Source organism: Lontra canadensis, unplaced genomic scaffold (assembly GCF_010015895.1).
Source record: "Lontra canadensis isolate GAN:19392208 unplaced genomic scaffold, GSC_riverotter_1.0 scaffold34, whole genome shotgun sequence".
NCBI classification, from domain to species: domain Eukaryota; kingdom Metazoa; phylum Chordata; class Mammalia; order Carnivora; family Mustelidae; genus Lontra; species Lontra canadensis.
The window spans coordinates 1,375,301-1,391,312 of record NW_022631028.1 but is presented as its reverse complement, the minus strand read 5'-3'; the positions used below and the strand labels follow the sequence as shown (position 1 = coordinate 1,391,312).

Sequence of the window (16,012 nt, the reverse complement as noted above, 5' to 3'; positions counted from 1 at the left end):
GCACGTCTTTGAACAAATTCCTAGGAAAAGGTGGATAGGGATGGACAGTGGGAGATGGTCCTATCTCCAAAGTCTTCCCACAGTGTTAATAAGTTGGGGATGGTCATTTAGCACTTTTTCTTTTGACACACAGCAAATAATACTGTACTCTTAAATTCAGTGTCATTTCCTATTACAAGATCATATTCAGGGTTATACTGGAGATCTTACTCAGATACCCTGAGTTTTAAGAAATACCCTCCTCTGGTAAAAGTCTGACTCTGTTATAATCAGAAGCATCGCATTTATTCGGCGGTGCTATGCTGGGACAGCCAGTTACCTTTTCTTTGGAGAGCAGGCCAAAAATTCTGATTGAGTCACCAGTGGATCTTCATCTGCTGTGATTGTGGAAGCTCTTTCTTCTTAATTCTGTTTGGATCTACAAAGAGAGAAAAGGGAAAAAAGGAGGAAACAATGGATAAAGCTAGTCAGGGATCTACAATCTCATTTGCCGCCGGATGTTCCGAAATTATTCTCTCTCTCCTGAAATGTCCAAGTGTTAAAATTAGAGGCACTTTACCAATCTTCTAACAAATGCAATTCGGTTTTTTTTTTTTTTCTTTTTACAGTGAATTTAACTGGCTATATTTACAATAACCTAAGAACAAATGACTACTCAATGTGTACATAGAGGCAGCCTCCTGGGGCTTAAAATCATTGTGTGTAATTTGCCACTAATGACTTTTCACTTAATTTTTGAAATGGTTATTCAGAGAGCCTGCTCCTATGAAACCTGTCAGTATCACAAATTTAAAACACACACTGAATGAGATTATTATTTGGAGAGCTCACTCAGACCTTTATTATTCAGCAATTCAAAAAAGTAATTCATAACACTACAAACAGAAAACAAAGACTCAATTAAGCCATCCTCCTAAAAAGCAGAAGGGAATTATGTGTTCCTTCATGCACGTATTTCCATAGATAGGCATACATATATATTGCAAGTAGAATGTGGTTACTATTAAAATTAACTCGGCAGAAGAGCACTGAGTTAAGGAGTCAAGGGACTGGAGGTTAACAAACTAGAGTTAGAAATTAAACCAGTTTTCGAGTCAGACAGGCAGCACAAGAGAAAACAGCAAATACAGGTAATGACACAGCTACGAAGCAGATGCTGTCAGGGTGTAAAGCACAAGGCAAGCTGATTTCATATGAAAAATTCACTATTAACATACTTCTCTTCCTATAATCCTCAAAAGCTATATACCAAGGCTGGATGGCAAGAAGATTGTTTTGCTTAACTTTCACTCTAAGATAGTAAGCCAAAATTTTCTATGGTCTGAGATGCTAATAAAGCAACTCTAAAAGTCAGGAGCTGAAATTCTATACCATGCTTTGAACATTTATTCATAATTATCTTTACTGGCTCTTAAGTTATCCTGGATCATATCCTTTCCCTCTTCCTTTTAAGAATAGTTTCAGTTTCATCCATCCACAAAATGCTATTCAGTAATGTAAGCATTCAGTAATCATTCCTCCAATTGTTATAAGCCAGTTGTTTGTCTTCCTCAGATTTCTAATTCCTTTCTAGTCTCCTATCTTTTAGAATTTTTCTCTGATTTCCATTTTCGTGTTCTTTTTCTGCCTTATTTCCAATAAAAGCCACTATCTTGCTTAACATGTCTGTCCTGAGCCAAAATTCATTTCTCTGCATCTTAACTACTTTACAGCTATGCAAAATCACTCAAAGGAAGCTACAAATTACCAGGATAGAGACAGCCAATAAAGATGTTATGTTAGAGATAACCATTCGGCCCACTGACAGTGATTCCTTCAGAGTAGACTAGAGGTGGAACAACATTGACATCAGATTAAACTCTGTGCTTGATAGCATGAATTCATTGGGTCAAGCCTTTTTTCCGTTTTCCATCAGGATACTCCAGCCATATCCCCAAAGTACCCAAGGAAGTCATCAGATTTTGGGTGCCATCCCCAAGACAGCATTCACCTTTAAAAGAATTCACCATTTACTAGCCTGCATACCTCAAAAATGCTTTAAAGGAAATTCTATTCTTAGAGGAAAAAAGGTAGAGGCAGTTACTAAAAATAAGCATTTAAAAATAGCAACTTCTCTTAGAACAGGAGGCAGAAAGGCAACTATCCTATGTTTGTATATGTTCTTTTTTATCTTCACAAGAACATTGTACTCAAAAGAGCTCTTGTTATGGTCCCCATTTTACTAGCAAGGAAACAAACTGAGAGAGATCATAATTTGCTCAAGATTGCCCAGTAAATAAATGGTTTGGAATTGGAACTCGAGGGAGGCTTTTGATGTTATTTAGTTCCCTTACCAGTATACCAAACTGCCTAAACAGTGACTTAATTTTGCAAAGACAAAGATATATTGTTTAAAAGGTAGACTGTAAAGCATTTTCTAAGAATAGAAACAAAACTGGACAGATTTTATTCATTTACCAGATAAAATGTAACAAATGTTCAATAAATATAATTTTTAATAAGATAGTTTTTAAATGACAGGCAGTTAGAGATGGGAGAGAAGGAAATAAAAAAGATACAGGGATGCCTGAGTAGCTCAGGCAGTTAAGCATCTGACTCTTGGTTTGGCTCAGGTCATGATCTTGGGGTCCTGGGATCAAGCAGAGCTTACATCGGGCTATGTGCTCAATAGGAGAATTTGCTTGAGATTCTCTCTCTCTAAATAAGTAAATCTTAAAAAAAAGAAAAAGAAAAAAAATTGTAACTTGAATTTCTCCAAAGTCCTGAGAGAAGCATACATTTATTTATTTATTTATTTATTTATTTATTTTTTGCGGGGGCAGGGGGAGAGTACGCAAGATTGTAGAAGATGCCCTTCTTCTCTAGAGGAGCTGCCTAGCCATGGTGACCCTTTTTCCTAAGTACTATGTAATTCTCAACTCTCTGCCACATGATATTTGTATTATGTGATCCCAAACTCCTCCTCTGTTTCAGCCAAAGGACACATGACCCAAACTGAGATATTCCATTTGTTCTCCTTGGAACTAGAATTTGGAATGAAGAGGTTCTGCTCTGGGCTCGACTGTAAGCTACTCCCATGTACTCTCAGTCAATAAGAAAAAGCCGGTCAGCAAAGAAAATAAACATGCTGCTCAGAGAGAATCCAACCTAGGAGGCCACGAAATCCCAAAAGAGAGAAAGGGAAGAAGTTTCTGTTGTTGGGGGGAAGGGGGGGCTGTTCTTGGACTTTCCTGTCCCAGGTACAGTCCTCCAGAGGCCCAAAGCATTTCCTTCCCCAAGGGTTTAAGAATCCCAAAGACCTGTAAAGTAGATGGCTCCTCTCTTCTCAGCTTAAATGTTAATTGATTCTTGATAAGTGCAACAAAAATTATCTTGCTCAAGACAGTGAAAACTTTTTTGTTTTAAAAAGGGCAGATATCACCAGAATTTGTTGTAAAAAGAGGTTCTGTGAAATGCTCAAGGGTTCAGAAAAATCCTCTCATCTTTAAACAGAGAAAAGCCCACACTGTTACATGAGCAATGTTATATCAACCTTTATGGGGAAAAGGACTTATTTCCTAGGAGAACATTTTTATGTAATTTTAAGACTCTGAGAGCCTCACTGTAATTATTTATTATAAAGTCAAGTCTGTCAAAATTAAACAAAAATGCACTAACCATGATAGAGGAAAGAAAACCAGGCTAAACTGAGTTAGTCTTGTATTAAAGCATACCAATACGAACTTTCTTTTTAGTTCTTAAACCTTCTTAAAATCTAGGTGCTTGGAGAGGGCATGAAAGGGAAGAGAACAGGGTAGAGAGGGCCCTGCAAGGAGGGCAAGCCAAGTTCTAATCGGATCCTCTACCTTCCAAGTTGGAGCTAAGGGAAGGCCAGCTCCAATCTGCCCATTCTACGCATGGAAAGACTGACTAGCAACAGAGGTTTGCCCCATGTATTTATTCAGTAAAAACATGCAGAGTGTGTGCTCCATGCAAGTTTCCATGCATGGCACCAGAGCTGACCGTGTACTCAGCTGCGCAGCTTAGCGCTGGGGCTACACGTCTTTCTCTCCACTCTCTGATGCCCGCTGCAAACAGGTCCACAGGCCTAAAACAGTTCACTTTATGGTCTCTGTTACTTTAGTGACCTTAGGGGAAAAAAGGAATTTGTTGCTAATATATAAAAGGTGGGAAGTCTCACCTAAAATTCCAAATTTCCTTTTTCTCTTGGAAAGTTAAAAAAAAAAAATGTGGCCACAGGGGGCACGGGGGGTGGGGGGGGCAGCTCTCCTGTCACGGGCTACCCCTTGTCACTCACTGGGCATGTTCTTTTCAAAGTTCCCACCTGGCTGCATTACTTGTTTTCCTCTATCCACCTATCTCCTGTGTGTGACCTTTAGCCCATGTGACAATCCTCAGGCTCTTCTCCCACACGAAACACCACAGACCAAACATTTTAAAAACAGATTATGTATCACCTGAAATGCTCCAAAAATATGAAGTAATGCGGCCCTGAGTTTACTCATTTTCTTCATTGCTTTCACCCTGACAAGCTTTCTCCCTGGCAGAGCAAATTTAAGAATAAAATGCTATGCTCCACACAACTGGACTTCTCGATGGTGCTCCGGACATCCACCTCTTCAAAGATCAGCTAGAGTTCTCCCACCTCCTGAACTACAGGGTCTGGTCTCGCGGTCACTCCACCGAACACCAAATGAGAGTATGAAAATGTAACTGCCGAACAGGGAGCTGAAATGACTTCTAGTAAGGGCTCCAATAGCTCTGGCCTAGGTTTCCAGGATACATTTTAGGCCCCACAGTTGGTCATAGAGCTTGCTTGACCCTCCACAAAACTGCGTCAAAGGAGCCTCCATCTTCTGTCAGTGCCTGGCACCAGACCATTTCCATAAACACTCAGCCCCTTCCTTCTTAGGAAAGATTTCAGCGTAGCCATCCCTCACTTCCCTTCACATTTTCGGTCGTATGACTCTTCTATCTCAAGCCTCATCTTTCCCAGGCTTCACTGAGGGTAACCCGGCTCTCCCTCCGTTTAGCTGAGGGGTAAGCCATTTGCCCATCAAGTGTGACTACAATACACTATTTCACCATTAGCCTGAAGGAAAAGCAAAAATATAATAAAAACGTCAATAATTTATGCAAAATACTTGCAAGTCAATTACAAAAGCACAGGACAGTAACAGTGGCTGACATTCACTAAGCACTTACTATGTGCCCAGTTTCAACACACAGTAAACCCTTTACGTGTATTCTCTAAACTTAATCCTCCCAGTTCTGTAAGAGAGGAACGTTTACTATCCTTGCTGAGACTTGTGAGATGAGGCCCAGAAGGGGTAGAACTGTGGCAGCTGCATACAAGTGGAGCTGAAACCCGTTCCTTCTACTGCTACCCTGCACGGCAATCCCTACCTCTGTTCCTCCATACCTGCTCTTCCTACCACCCTGAACTACTTCCTTCCTACCTTCCCAGTAACTCACATCCAGCCTCCAAAACAAACTCAGATAAACCTCTTCGGATCATCACACCTACATCCCTAAGTGGGCTTCTTTGAGGCCAAGTCTGCAACATTTCCTCTCTGCATCCCCAGGGCCTGATAGTCTTAAGTGTTAATAAACGCCTGCTGAATAGAACTGAATTCAATGGAACCAAAGGCTCTGACAGCTACTCAACCACTCAAAATAACGCAGGCCTGAGGTGGGACGTTCCTGCCTTGCTAAGAACTTGCAATTACGCCTGAGTAATATGGAGCTGTTAATATGGAGCTCTTCTGGCACCTACCCTCACTCTTCCCGGCCAAATCCACCTATCGACGAAAAAGGGGAAGGAGGGATAAAAAGTAAAGTCCCTGACTCCTGCTGTCCTCTTGATAGGGGAATTAAAAGTCTGTGGTGTTGACACGGAAGAGGGGAGCCTGGGAGGGACGGAAAGGGTTTCTCCCCCAATATTCTGCCAAGGGGACATTAATTTCCTATTACTGGAGTAGGGTTATAGAATTCTAAAATCCACATACTCAATCAAATCATTCTTTGCTACTCTAACACAGTCCTTCAGGAAAGATGTCAAATAAATGAACGGCCAGCAAGTATTTCCCTCTGGAGGCATACTTACCAACAGTACCAATAGCAGGTACAACTTTGACTGTTTACTCTGGGCCAGCCCCTGTGCTAAATAAAACTACTATTTTAAGTACAATACTTTACGTGCACTGTCCTGTTTAACGTTCACCACACCTCTATGAAGAACGCTTAGAAGTGAGGAAATGGAGGTCTAAAGTAGTAAAATGGCTTGCCTAAGGTCACTACCAAATAAATGGCTCACAGTAGAGACAGTTGCTAGTACATTAAATATGTAATTTTTATTGATAATGCTTGCAGGGCTTTGGGGGCTTTTTGGAGTTTTTTTGTTTTTTAGTTCTTCTACCCTTGTCTTTAAGTAAGGCCACCTAAATAAAGGTAGTCTGGGCAACCTATAACTCTTAGTGGCTTCTCTAAAAGATCCAGGAAAAGTCCTGCCTCTTTAATAAGCCTTTCTAAATATTATTTGTGATAAAGATTGCCAATGCCAACCTATATCTACATTCTTCATCTTCCAAAACACACAATTAGACTAAATTTCCCAATAACCATTGCAGGAAGGCCTAACTATGTGAGTCCTTAAAATATGAAGAGAAACATTGGGATCCACTTCTAGGCTGGATCCACATAAACCTCCTTGTTTTGATTCTTAGTCTCTCACACGCTAGGCTGGTAAAACGGAGAGGGCTCCAAGTCCGTAGGTGGGCAGAGCCACAAAACTTCACCCCTTAATGACTGGGTAAAGCAAGAGCCTCCTTGCCAAACTACACTGAGCTGTGACTTGAGTAAGAAACGAACATGTATTTTATTATGCTACGACAGTTTTGTGTAACAACAGTCAGCCCACCCTAATACAGTATTAGTGCTTTTGCTATTATTGTAATTTTCATTATTAACAGTACGGCTATGATTTATGGAAGGTGTACTAACAGGCAATATATATAATAAGGCTTTTACTTACACAGTTTATTCATTTCTCACTATGAGGTAGGTATCATCTGTATTTTACAGGTGACACAACCAAGGGTCAGAGATCAATAATCTTTTCTTCCTCTGAACAACTACAGCACTTAAAATCTGAAGGATTTATTTGGTAATTATTTATGGATTGCCTTATTATATATGTTGCATTGATAAGTTGAGCAGTTTTCACTCCTGTAGTTAACTGATTTGTCTTCTATAATTTCTTCTTATAATTGGTTTTCCTCATCTGGATAGAGAGCTGCTAATGGGAGAGGTAGGTTTTATATTCTTATATTCCATATCACTTCACACATTGTCTCATGAATACACAAATTAATATATATATTCTTTAAATTACCTACTTATATATAAATTGGCATATATATATATAACTTCAAATATGTGTATATATAACATATACATTCCGTTTTGAGCAGCAGGCCTCTTAAGTAAATCTGACCAAGAAAATTGACTTATTTGCTATGGTTACTTAATACACTTGGTACAGTGCCTGGCATACAGTTGATGATCAATCAATGATTGCTTCCCTTTTCCCCAATCCCAATGGCTATTTTAAGTACAATGATATGCTGCTTGAAGAAAACAAGGATGATCAGAAGAAAAATGTTAAAGTGGTGGGGCACCTGGGTGGCTCAGTAAGTTAGGTATCTAACTTTGGCTCAGGTCATGATCTCGGGGTCCTGGGATCTAGCTCCCTGCTCAGCAGGGAGTCTGCTTCTCCCTCCACCTCTGCCCTTGCCCCCCTGCTTGTGCTCACTGGCTGGCTCCCTCTCCCTTCCTCTCTCTCAAATAAATAAACAAAATCTTAAAAAAAGAAAGAAAGAAAAATGTTAAAGCAGTATAGTAGTACGTAGAGGTTGTTTTAACTACAAAGAATATTTTCCTACAGGGAGGAAGGCTGTCTAAAATGTTAGGAGCTACAGTCAAATAAAGATCATTTGCCAATTACAATAGTATTTATGAAAAATCTGCTCTGACACAACTTTCAGGAACATGAATTCTGGGCAAGCCAAGGAGTGAGTGCTCACATCCCTCCTTCACTGCCAGAGAGCTGCAAAATGGGGGACTCACCTTCTGTTTGCTCAGTTACGTAGGTCTGGCCACATGGGATTCCCTAGAGCCACGGTATCATTTGTAATAAAACACTAACGTGTCCTCCTACAGCTCCTAGCGTAATTTTTATATTTTGTTAGAAAACAGCATATAGTCATCTAAGGAAGATCTGTTCCCTCTGAGGCTGGTTGTTCCCATCTTTCATCTACCACAGGACTCCATTTCCTGCTTATGACAGTATTAACATGATGAAGACACTGACCTTCATATGTTACATTTCACACTAACCACATACAGGAGGTCCCTGACTTAACAATGTTTTGACTTAATGATTTTTCAACTTTTCAATGGTGCGAACGAAATACACATTCAGTAGAAACTATACTTAGCATGTTGGATTTGGATCTTTTCCCAGGCTAGCTATACGTGGTATGACATTCTCTCGTAACGCTGGGCAGCAGCACCACAGCCCCAGTCAGCCCTGCAATCATGAGGGTCCACAACTGACACAACTTACGACCATTCTGTACCCAGAGTCATTCTGTTTTCACTATCAGCACATTATTCAATGAATTACATGAGACAGTAAAATTTTCTTATAAAACAGGCTTTGTGTTAGATGATTTTGCACAACTGTAGGCTAATATAAGCAGGTTTAAGGTAGATTGGAGTAAGCTATGATATTAGCTGAGTTAGGCGTTTTAAAAAAAAAAAAGATTTTATTTTTAAGAAATCTCTTTTGAGTGGAGCTCAAACTTACAACCCAGAGATCAAGAGTCCCATGCTGTACTGACTGAGCCAGCCAGGCACCCCAGGTTAGGTGGTTTAAGTGCATCTTCGACTTAACAATACTGTCAACTTATGATGGTTTATTGGGACATAACTCCATTATAAGCTGAGGATGATCTGTAGAGCAATTCTCTGATCTTTCATTATCTAATTAACATAAATATTTAAACTACTATTTATTTAAATATCATGTTCCAAAGAGTCTTTCTTTGAAAAATTCTTTCAAGGGCGCCTGGGTGGCTCAGTGGGTTAAAGCCTCTGCCTTTAGCTCAGGTCATGATCTCAGGGTCCTGGGATCGAGTCCCATATCGGGCTCTCTGCTCGGCAGGGAGCCTGCTTCCTCCTCTCTCTGCCTTCCTCTCTGCCTACTTCTGATCTGTCTCTGTCAAAGAAATAAAAAAAATCTTAAAAAAAAAAGAAAAGAAAAGAAAAATAAAAATAAAGAAAAATTCTTTCAAGAAGAAATGAACATAAATGTGGCTCAGTTACTTTATTTGGTATAACTAAAGTATACATTTGGTTTTCTTTTTCTTGCTTCATAAACAATTGCAATATTTAATTCATTGATGGGATGGGCTTTTCCCGGGGTAATTTTCCCTTTAACTTTGCAGTACCATCTTTTAATGGTAGGCAAAAAGGTTAATGCTATAATCAGTTATTAGGTCGGCGCATACGACTTTAGCTGCTGTTCAAATATAGCAACAGAGTATAGAATACCCAAGCTAGAAAAGTACAGGTTTGAAAATTAGTGAATCAAACTCTGGACAACAACTTCTTTTAAAAATAAATGTATGTTTTTAGGGGCACCTGAGTGGCTTAGTCGTTAAGAGTCTGCCTTCGGCTCAGGTCATGATCTCAGGGTCCTAGGATCGAGCCCCACATCGGGCTCCTTGCTCAACAGGAAGCCTGCTTCTCCCTCTCCCACTCCGCCTGCTGTGTTACCTCTCTCGCTGTGTCTCTCTCTGTCAAATAAATAAATAAAATCTTTAAAAAGTATATGTATTTTTTTAAATGTTTAACATTGATACTTTTTTAAAAATAAGATTCTTTTTAAACCGCTGATTGAAAATGCCAATCTCAAAAGATCACATTTATGTATCATTCCCCAAAATGACAAAATTATGGAATTAGAGAACATTAGTGGTCGCCAGGGGTTAGGAGTTGTATAAAGGTAACGGGAATGAGTACAACCATTAGAGGACAGCACAAGGGAGATTGTGATTATGGCAGTGGTTATACAAGTCTGCATATGAGATAAAATGACACAGAACTACACATGTATTTTATACCAATGTCACCTTCCTGGTTTTGATATTGTGCTGTATAGATAAGAAAGATGCAACTGATGGGAGAAACTGGGTGAAGAGTAACCAGGTCCTCTCTGAACTGTCTCTGCACCTGTGAATCTAATTATTTCAAAATAAAAAGTCAAAATAACTAAAAGTATGTTAGATTATAAACATATCTCACAGAATACTTTATGCAACCTATAAGATTAAATAAAACCCAAGCATGTGCGATTATTTTATCATCTGATTTTCCATTTTGTATACAAACTACCCCGGATCTTAACAGAGGCAAGGAAAGAGTAGAAATGGAGTAGGTTTTATAATTGGTTTTGTTGTCAGGATGCTTACTGTTAATGACAATATAAGTAACAAAAAGCATTTGGGCAGCAAGTATCTGGATGTCTTAACAAAGGACAAGTAGTATATAATGTTAAAAAAATACAAACATGTATTTAAAGGCTTATCTTAAAATCCATAAGATTTTGCCATTAAAAAAATAGAAAGCCAGGACACCTGGGTGGCTCAGTCAGTTAGGCCTTTGGCTCAAGGTCCTGATACTGAGTCTCACAGTAGGCTGCTTGCTCAGCGGGGAGCTTCTCCCTCCGCCTGCTCTGCCTGCTCTTTGTGCACATGTTCTCTCTCTCTCGTTCTCTCAGACAAATAAATAAAATATTTTAAAAAAAGAAAGCCAAAAAAAAAAACTGAAAGCCATAGGATGGTACTTGAAACCTAACTTAAAAATAAAAAATATATTTTGTGATTTCTGTATGCTAATGAAGATCCCACTGTACATATGATTATGTGTAATTTGCAAAATACATTATTAGACTTCTGTGATTACCCAACAAGAGATTCTTTTTTATGTACACATGGCAATAGTTTCTACAATTCAAACATCTCCCTAGCTAAATTAATATAAATTGCCTCAATATACCAATAATAAATAAGAGACAAAAGAATTCCAGAAGCTGGGAGATGCAAATTAAACAAAGCCAGTACAAGTTATTTTCACTAGGGCTTCAGATAGAAATCTTTTTATTACTGATTAAATGTAACATTCTGGGACTACATCAAAAACATGACTCTCTGACTCCATGTATCTCACACCTAATCTGGCTCAACACTGGCTCATCATAACTCAGAATCTACAGAGAGGCTGGCAGCACTTCATAAATACCTTCCTGTTCACTCCTTTCTACAGTGATGCAATTTGACCTACATTTCCAGTGCCCACTGAAACTTCATAGGAGGGGGAAGAGGAGAGTTTTTCATTTCTCCTACCCTCTGATTAACTAGGACAGCAAATGCCACTCAAGGGACTGCTACCGGGCAGAAGCAAAGGGGGGGAAAAAGTCATGCCGGTAGGAAATTCCACAGGAGAACATTTAAAATTCCTGCATTCTCTGATTCTGCAAACAAACCGTCATGGCTTTACAAGATGATAGCAAAGAAGAGTTGCCCCACTTTACACCATAATCAGCCTAGGACACCAAGGGCTTTTATTTACTTCAGGCTCCCAGCATGATGAAAATTAAACCTGAACTAGAGACTCTTGTCCTTGCCACCGTCTTTTTGTAAAAATAAGCTTAAAAAAAAAAAAAAAAAAGCTTTTTAGAATGATGCTAAGCTTACAGAGAGCTCAACACCTCAAATACTATACATTGTTCCTATTTACCCTACACCCCATTTCCCCTATTGCTAACCTCTCCTGTTAGTATGCTACATTTGTCACAACTAATGAACCAATACTGACCTATTTAACTTAACTGAAGTTCCTACTTTATTCAGATTTCCTTAGTTTTTGCCTAACGTCCTTTTCTGTTCCAGAATCCCATACAGGATATCACATTACATTTAGTTGTCACAACTCTTTACCCCTCTTTGAGACTGTGATAGTTTCTCAGACTTCTTTTTTGAAGACCTTGACAGCAGTTTTGAGGAGTTCTAGTTAGATATTTTATAGATATTTTACCTCAATTTTCCAATGGTTTTTTCATAATCATAATGGGATTAAGAGATCTGAGGAGGAAGACCACAGAGATAAAGTGCCATTCTCATTACATCATATCAAGTGTACGTTATCATTGTTCATACTAACTTGATCAGCTGGCTGGGGTATGTCTGTCAAGTTTCTCCACTATAAAGCCCCCCCCCATACTATGTTCCTTAGAAGGATGTCATGAAACACAGCCCACATTTAAGGGATGGACAGTCACGTTGCACCTCCTTTAGGAGGATTTTTTTTTTTGTTTTGGTTTTGTTTTTTCTTTTTTAGGAGGATTTTTGACAAAAATCATTTGGAATTCTTCTATACATGGAAGATTTTATCTATTCTCTCCTATTAGCTTACATATCCAATCATTTACTTACATCAGTATGGACACACAGATATCCCTTTTTAATTAATTAATAACTTATATTTTTCCATATTTATATTGATATTATTACAATATATATTATATGTATAGTGTATCTTTTATTTATATTCATTTTCTATCTTGGGTTACGATTTAAAATTATGTTATTTAGTTGTTTAAACTGTCCCAGCTTTGACCCACTAGGAGCTCTTTCAGGCGCCTATCTTTATTTGACACACCCCACTACCGTGTGTTCTGTGTTTTGTTTTGTTTTGTTTTAGTACTTTCATGCTTTCTGGTATCAGAAGATCCTCCAGGCCCATTTTGTTTATTCCCTGCCCCAGCCATAGAATTAAGTCATGTCTGGTTCCTTTTACTGGAGAATGGAATTAGAAACCAAGGTCTGGGCACTGGCTCTTAACACAGACTTTTAGTTTTACACTTTAAAATTTCTACATAAACTATTTCTATGGTAAATTAACTCCTCAGTAATATCTTCATGTTGTGATAACAATATGATAAATCATAAAGAGGACATTTAGGAATCAAACTGCCATCTGACCGGCCACCTTTCAGGTTTGGTATGTCCAATAAATGCCTTATCACAATAAAGTTCCTCCAAAAAAAATTAAGATTTTTTTTTTTTTCTGTTATCGGGGAGGAAGAGGAATCTAGATTTAAATACAGCATGCTTGCTCTTCTATGCAAGAAGGTCTCCTTTCTCTCCCATTACCATAAAATGCCGCCAACACTGAACTGCCTGAGCTAAGAGTATACAAATATTTGTCAGATCTGGCTTTGAAATACATTAGTGATGAGTTATGACAGCAGCTATACCTTCTTATTTACAGTTGTTTTAATCTTACACATAGTTTTTCTGCACTGAAACTAAACTAATTAGCCCAACACAAGGACAGAGCCAGGAGTTTCTTGGGCAGTGGGGGCACCTAGTGGGAAGCAGAGATTTCTGTAGATAACAACTCTACAGACAGGAGTTAATCCCCAGCAACACACACAGGAAAATTTGTCACCTCAGACTCCAACTGTTAATCTGTGTAAACACGCCATGCTAATAAAATCTTTGGTGACCTCAGATTTGTTTTTTGGGTTTTTTGTTCTGTTTTGTTTTAGCAGAAAAAAGGCTGGGGCCAGGCCCTAATACTGCCTTTCTCTGTCATCTTTTTCTCACTCAATTTGATTTAAGATTTACAGTCAATAAACATTCCTTGAGCCTCTACTATGTACTAGGCAGCACACTATGCCTGGCGCTGCCAATTAATCCAATAGATTAGAAAAACAATTAAGAGCCCTGTTTCCATTTTCACCTCCCAGGGGAGCTGCTGAAATTGCTGGGAAATAAGTCAGCCCATTACAATGCTAAAGGCACAAAATGGTTTGGAGAAGCACATGGTTTAATGTCTACTTCTACAGTTGTCTGGTGTCAACACCTCAGAAAGATCCTAACTTCCTTATCTGTAAAATAGACATAATCAAACCCACTTCCCAGGGATAACGCATGGAAAGCACAGCCCTGGCATACACAATGGGTTCTACAAGTATTAGACCATTTCACATTTTGCATTTCATCATAAACACATCTAGGAAACAGCAGGATTACCCCCAGAGTAAGATGATTCATTCTTTTTTTCATTGACAATTTTATTATCTTTGTAAACACTAAAATCATGATCTTTAAAAAAAAAAAAAAAAAAGTCAGTTACTGTGTCCCAGTCAACCGGTTTTTGATAAATAGACAATGCACAAAGAGTCTTCAAGAGACATGGCCAGAATGGATAGGAAATATGTATTAATAACAGAAGCACCTAACACTGCCTGAAAGCTTATTTTGTACCAGATACTGTGTGGATGTTGCACAAGAAGACTATGAGGTAGACATTTTATTGTTTTTTTTAAGGATTTTATTTATTTATTTGACAGAGATCACAAGTTGGCAGAGAGTCAGGCAGAGAGAGGGGGGGAAGCAAGCTACCCGCTGAGCAGGGAGCCTGATGCGGGGCTCGATCCTAGGACCCTGGGATAATGACCTGAGCTGAAGGTAGAGGCTTTAACCCACGGAGCCACCCAGGAGCCCCTGGGGTAGACATTTTAATTATGTCTAGTTTCCAAACAAGAAACTGGGGCTATAGAGGTGAAGTGACTTGGGTGAGTTGCTAATTCCTTTCTCAAACACTACTGTGTTGGGTGCTACAGTGGAATGAAAGAGCAAAAATGCTTCCTTTGCTATTAGAGATGCAAAATGGGAGAAAGGCTATGGACACTTTGGCCCATAAAGGGGACTCCAAATTGGGACTTGTTACCGCCAAAATATTTTCAATAAATAAAACTCACTGACGTTTCCCTACAGTGTTTTACAGCAAGTAGCAACTCCTTGGCCTGGCCTGCAAGACTCTTCACCCTCTGGCCCCAGTTCTTGCCTTGGGGCATTTTATTACACACTGCTTCTGGATCCAGCTAACTTCTTCGGGACTCCGTTTAGAAGTCACTTACCCTTTCATCTAAATGGAGTTAATCCCACACTCCAATTCCCTAAAACTGGTTTAAGCCTGCTTCTTCATGAATGTCAATATCCTCAGAATGGGCAAGCACCCTACTGCCAGGTATCAAGGACCTCCCCTATAGGTCTTACCCCCAGGACAATCGCATAAAGGTACAGAGAAGAGCAATCAGTTTTTGAAATTAGAGAGCAGGATTTAAATCCTGTTTTCTGCTTATGAACTATTTACCTCAAGCAAGTCATTTCACCTCTACGATTCAGTTTAATTGAGGAGGTAACAAAAGCACAGTGCCTAGCACATACTAAGTGCCATTATCATTATTATCCCCATATTACATGAAAAAATTAAACTCTGAATTAGCAACACACCAAAAGCCACCAAGAGGGTGAGTGGTAGGGGTCTGGGCTAAAAGCCAGTTATTTTTCCTTCTTTCTACAATTTACTGAGCACCATTATTAAACACCATGCTTGGCACTGAAGACAAAGCTGTGAAACAGACAGGTACCCAGCTCTCAAAGTACTTACACTCTGGTAATAAAGATACCCATCAAACATTTACACTAATAAATTTAAGTGTTTGAGGGAGAAGAGCAAAGTGCCTGGTTATATACGGGTTTTAGAACAAGTAGTAAGATCCCTGGATTTTATCTGGAAGGTCAGAGAACGATCCTGTGAAGAGGTAGCATTTAAACTGGGACCAGGAGGCAAAAAAGGTGTTCTAAGATGAGGGTATAGCTGGGACCCGAGGCAAAGGATATCTCAAGAGAAAAGACTCTAGTAAGTATGGCTTGACTGAAAAACTAAAAGGCCAGAGCACCTGAGGAGGCTGGAGATAGAGGTGGGGCCAGATCAGAGGACCACAGAAGGACATGGTAAGGGTTTTCAATACCATCCAGCCTGGAAGTATTGGGAAGCCACCAAAAGACTGTCTGCTCCTGATGAGAGAGTATGA

The 16,012-nt window shown here is 39.2% G+C and overlaps 1 protein-coding gene across 4 annotated transcripts in view; it reads right to left on the bottom strand.

Annotated features, from left to right (window-relative positions):
- ATXN7 (ataxin 7) overlaps window positions 1–16,012 on the bottom strand; it is a 136,972-nt gene that overhangs the window by 104,016 nt on the left and 16,944 nt on the right. For all 4 annotated transcript variants that reach the window (XR_004383832.1, XM_032867316.1, XM_032867311.1 and 1 more), the window contains exon 2: window positions 320–418. The gene's annotated coding sequence lies outside the window, so the exon portion shown is untranslated. The remainder of the gene's footprint in view (window positions 1–319; window positions 419–16,012) is intronic.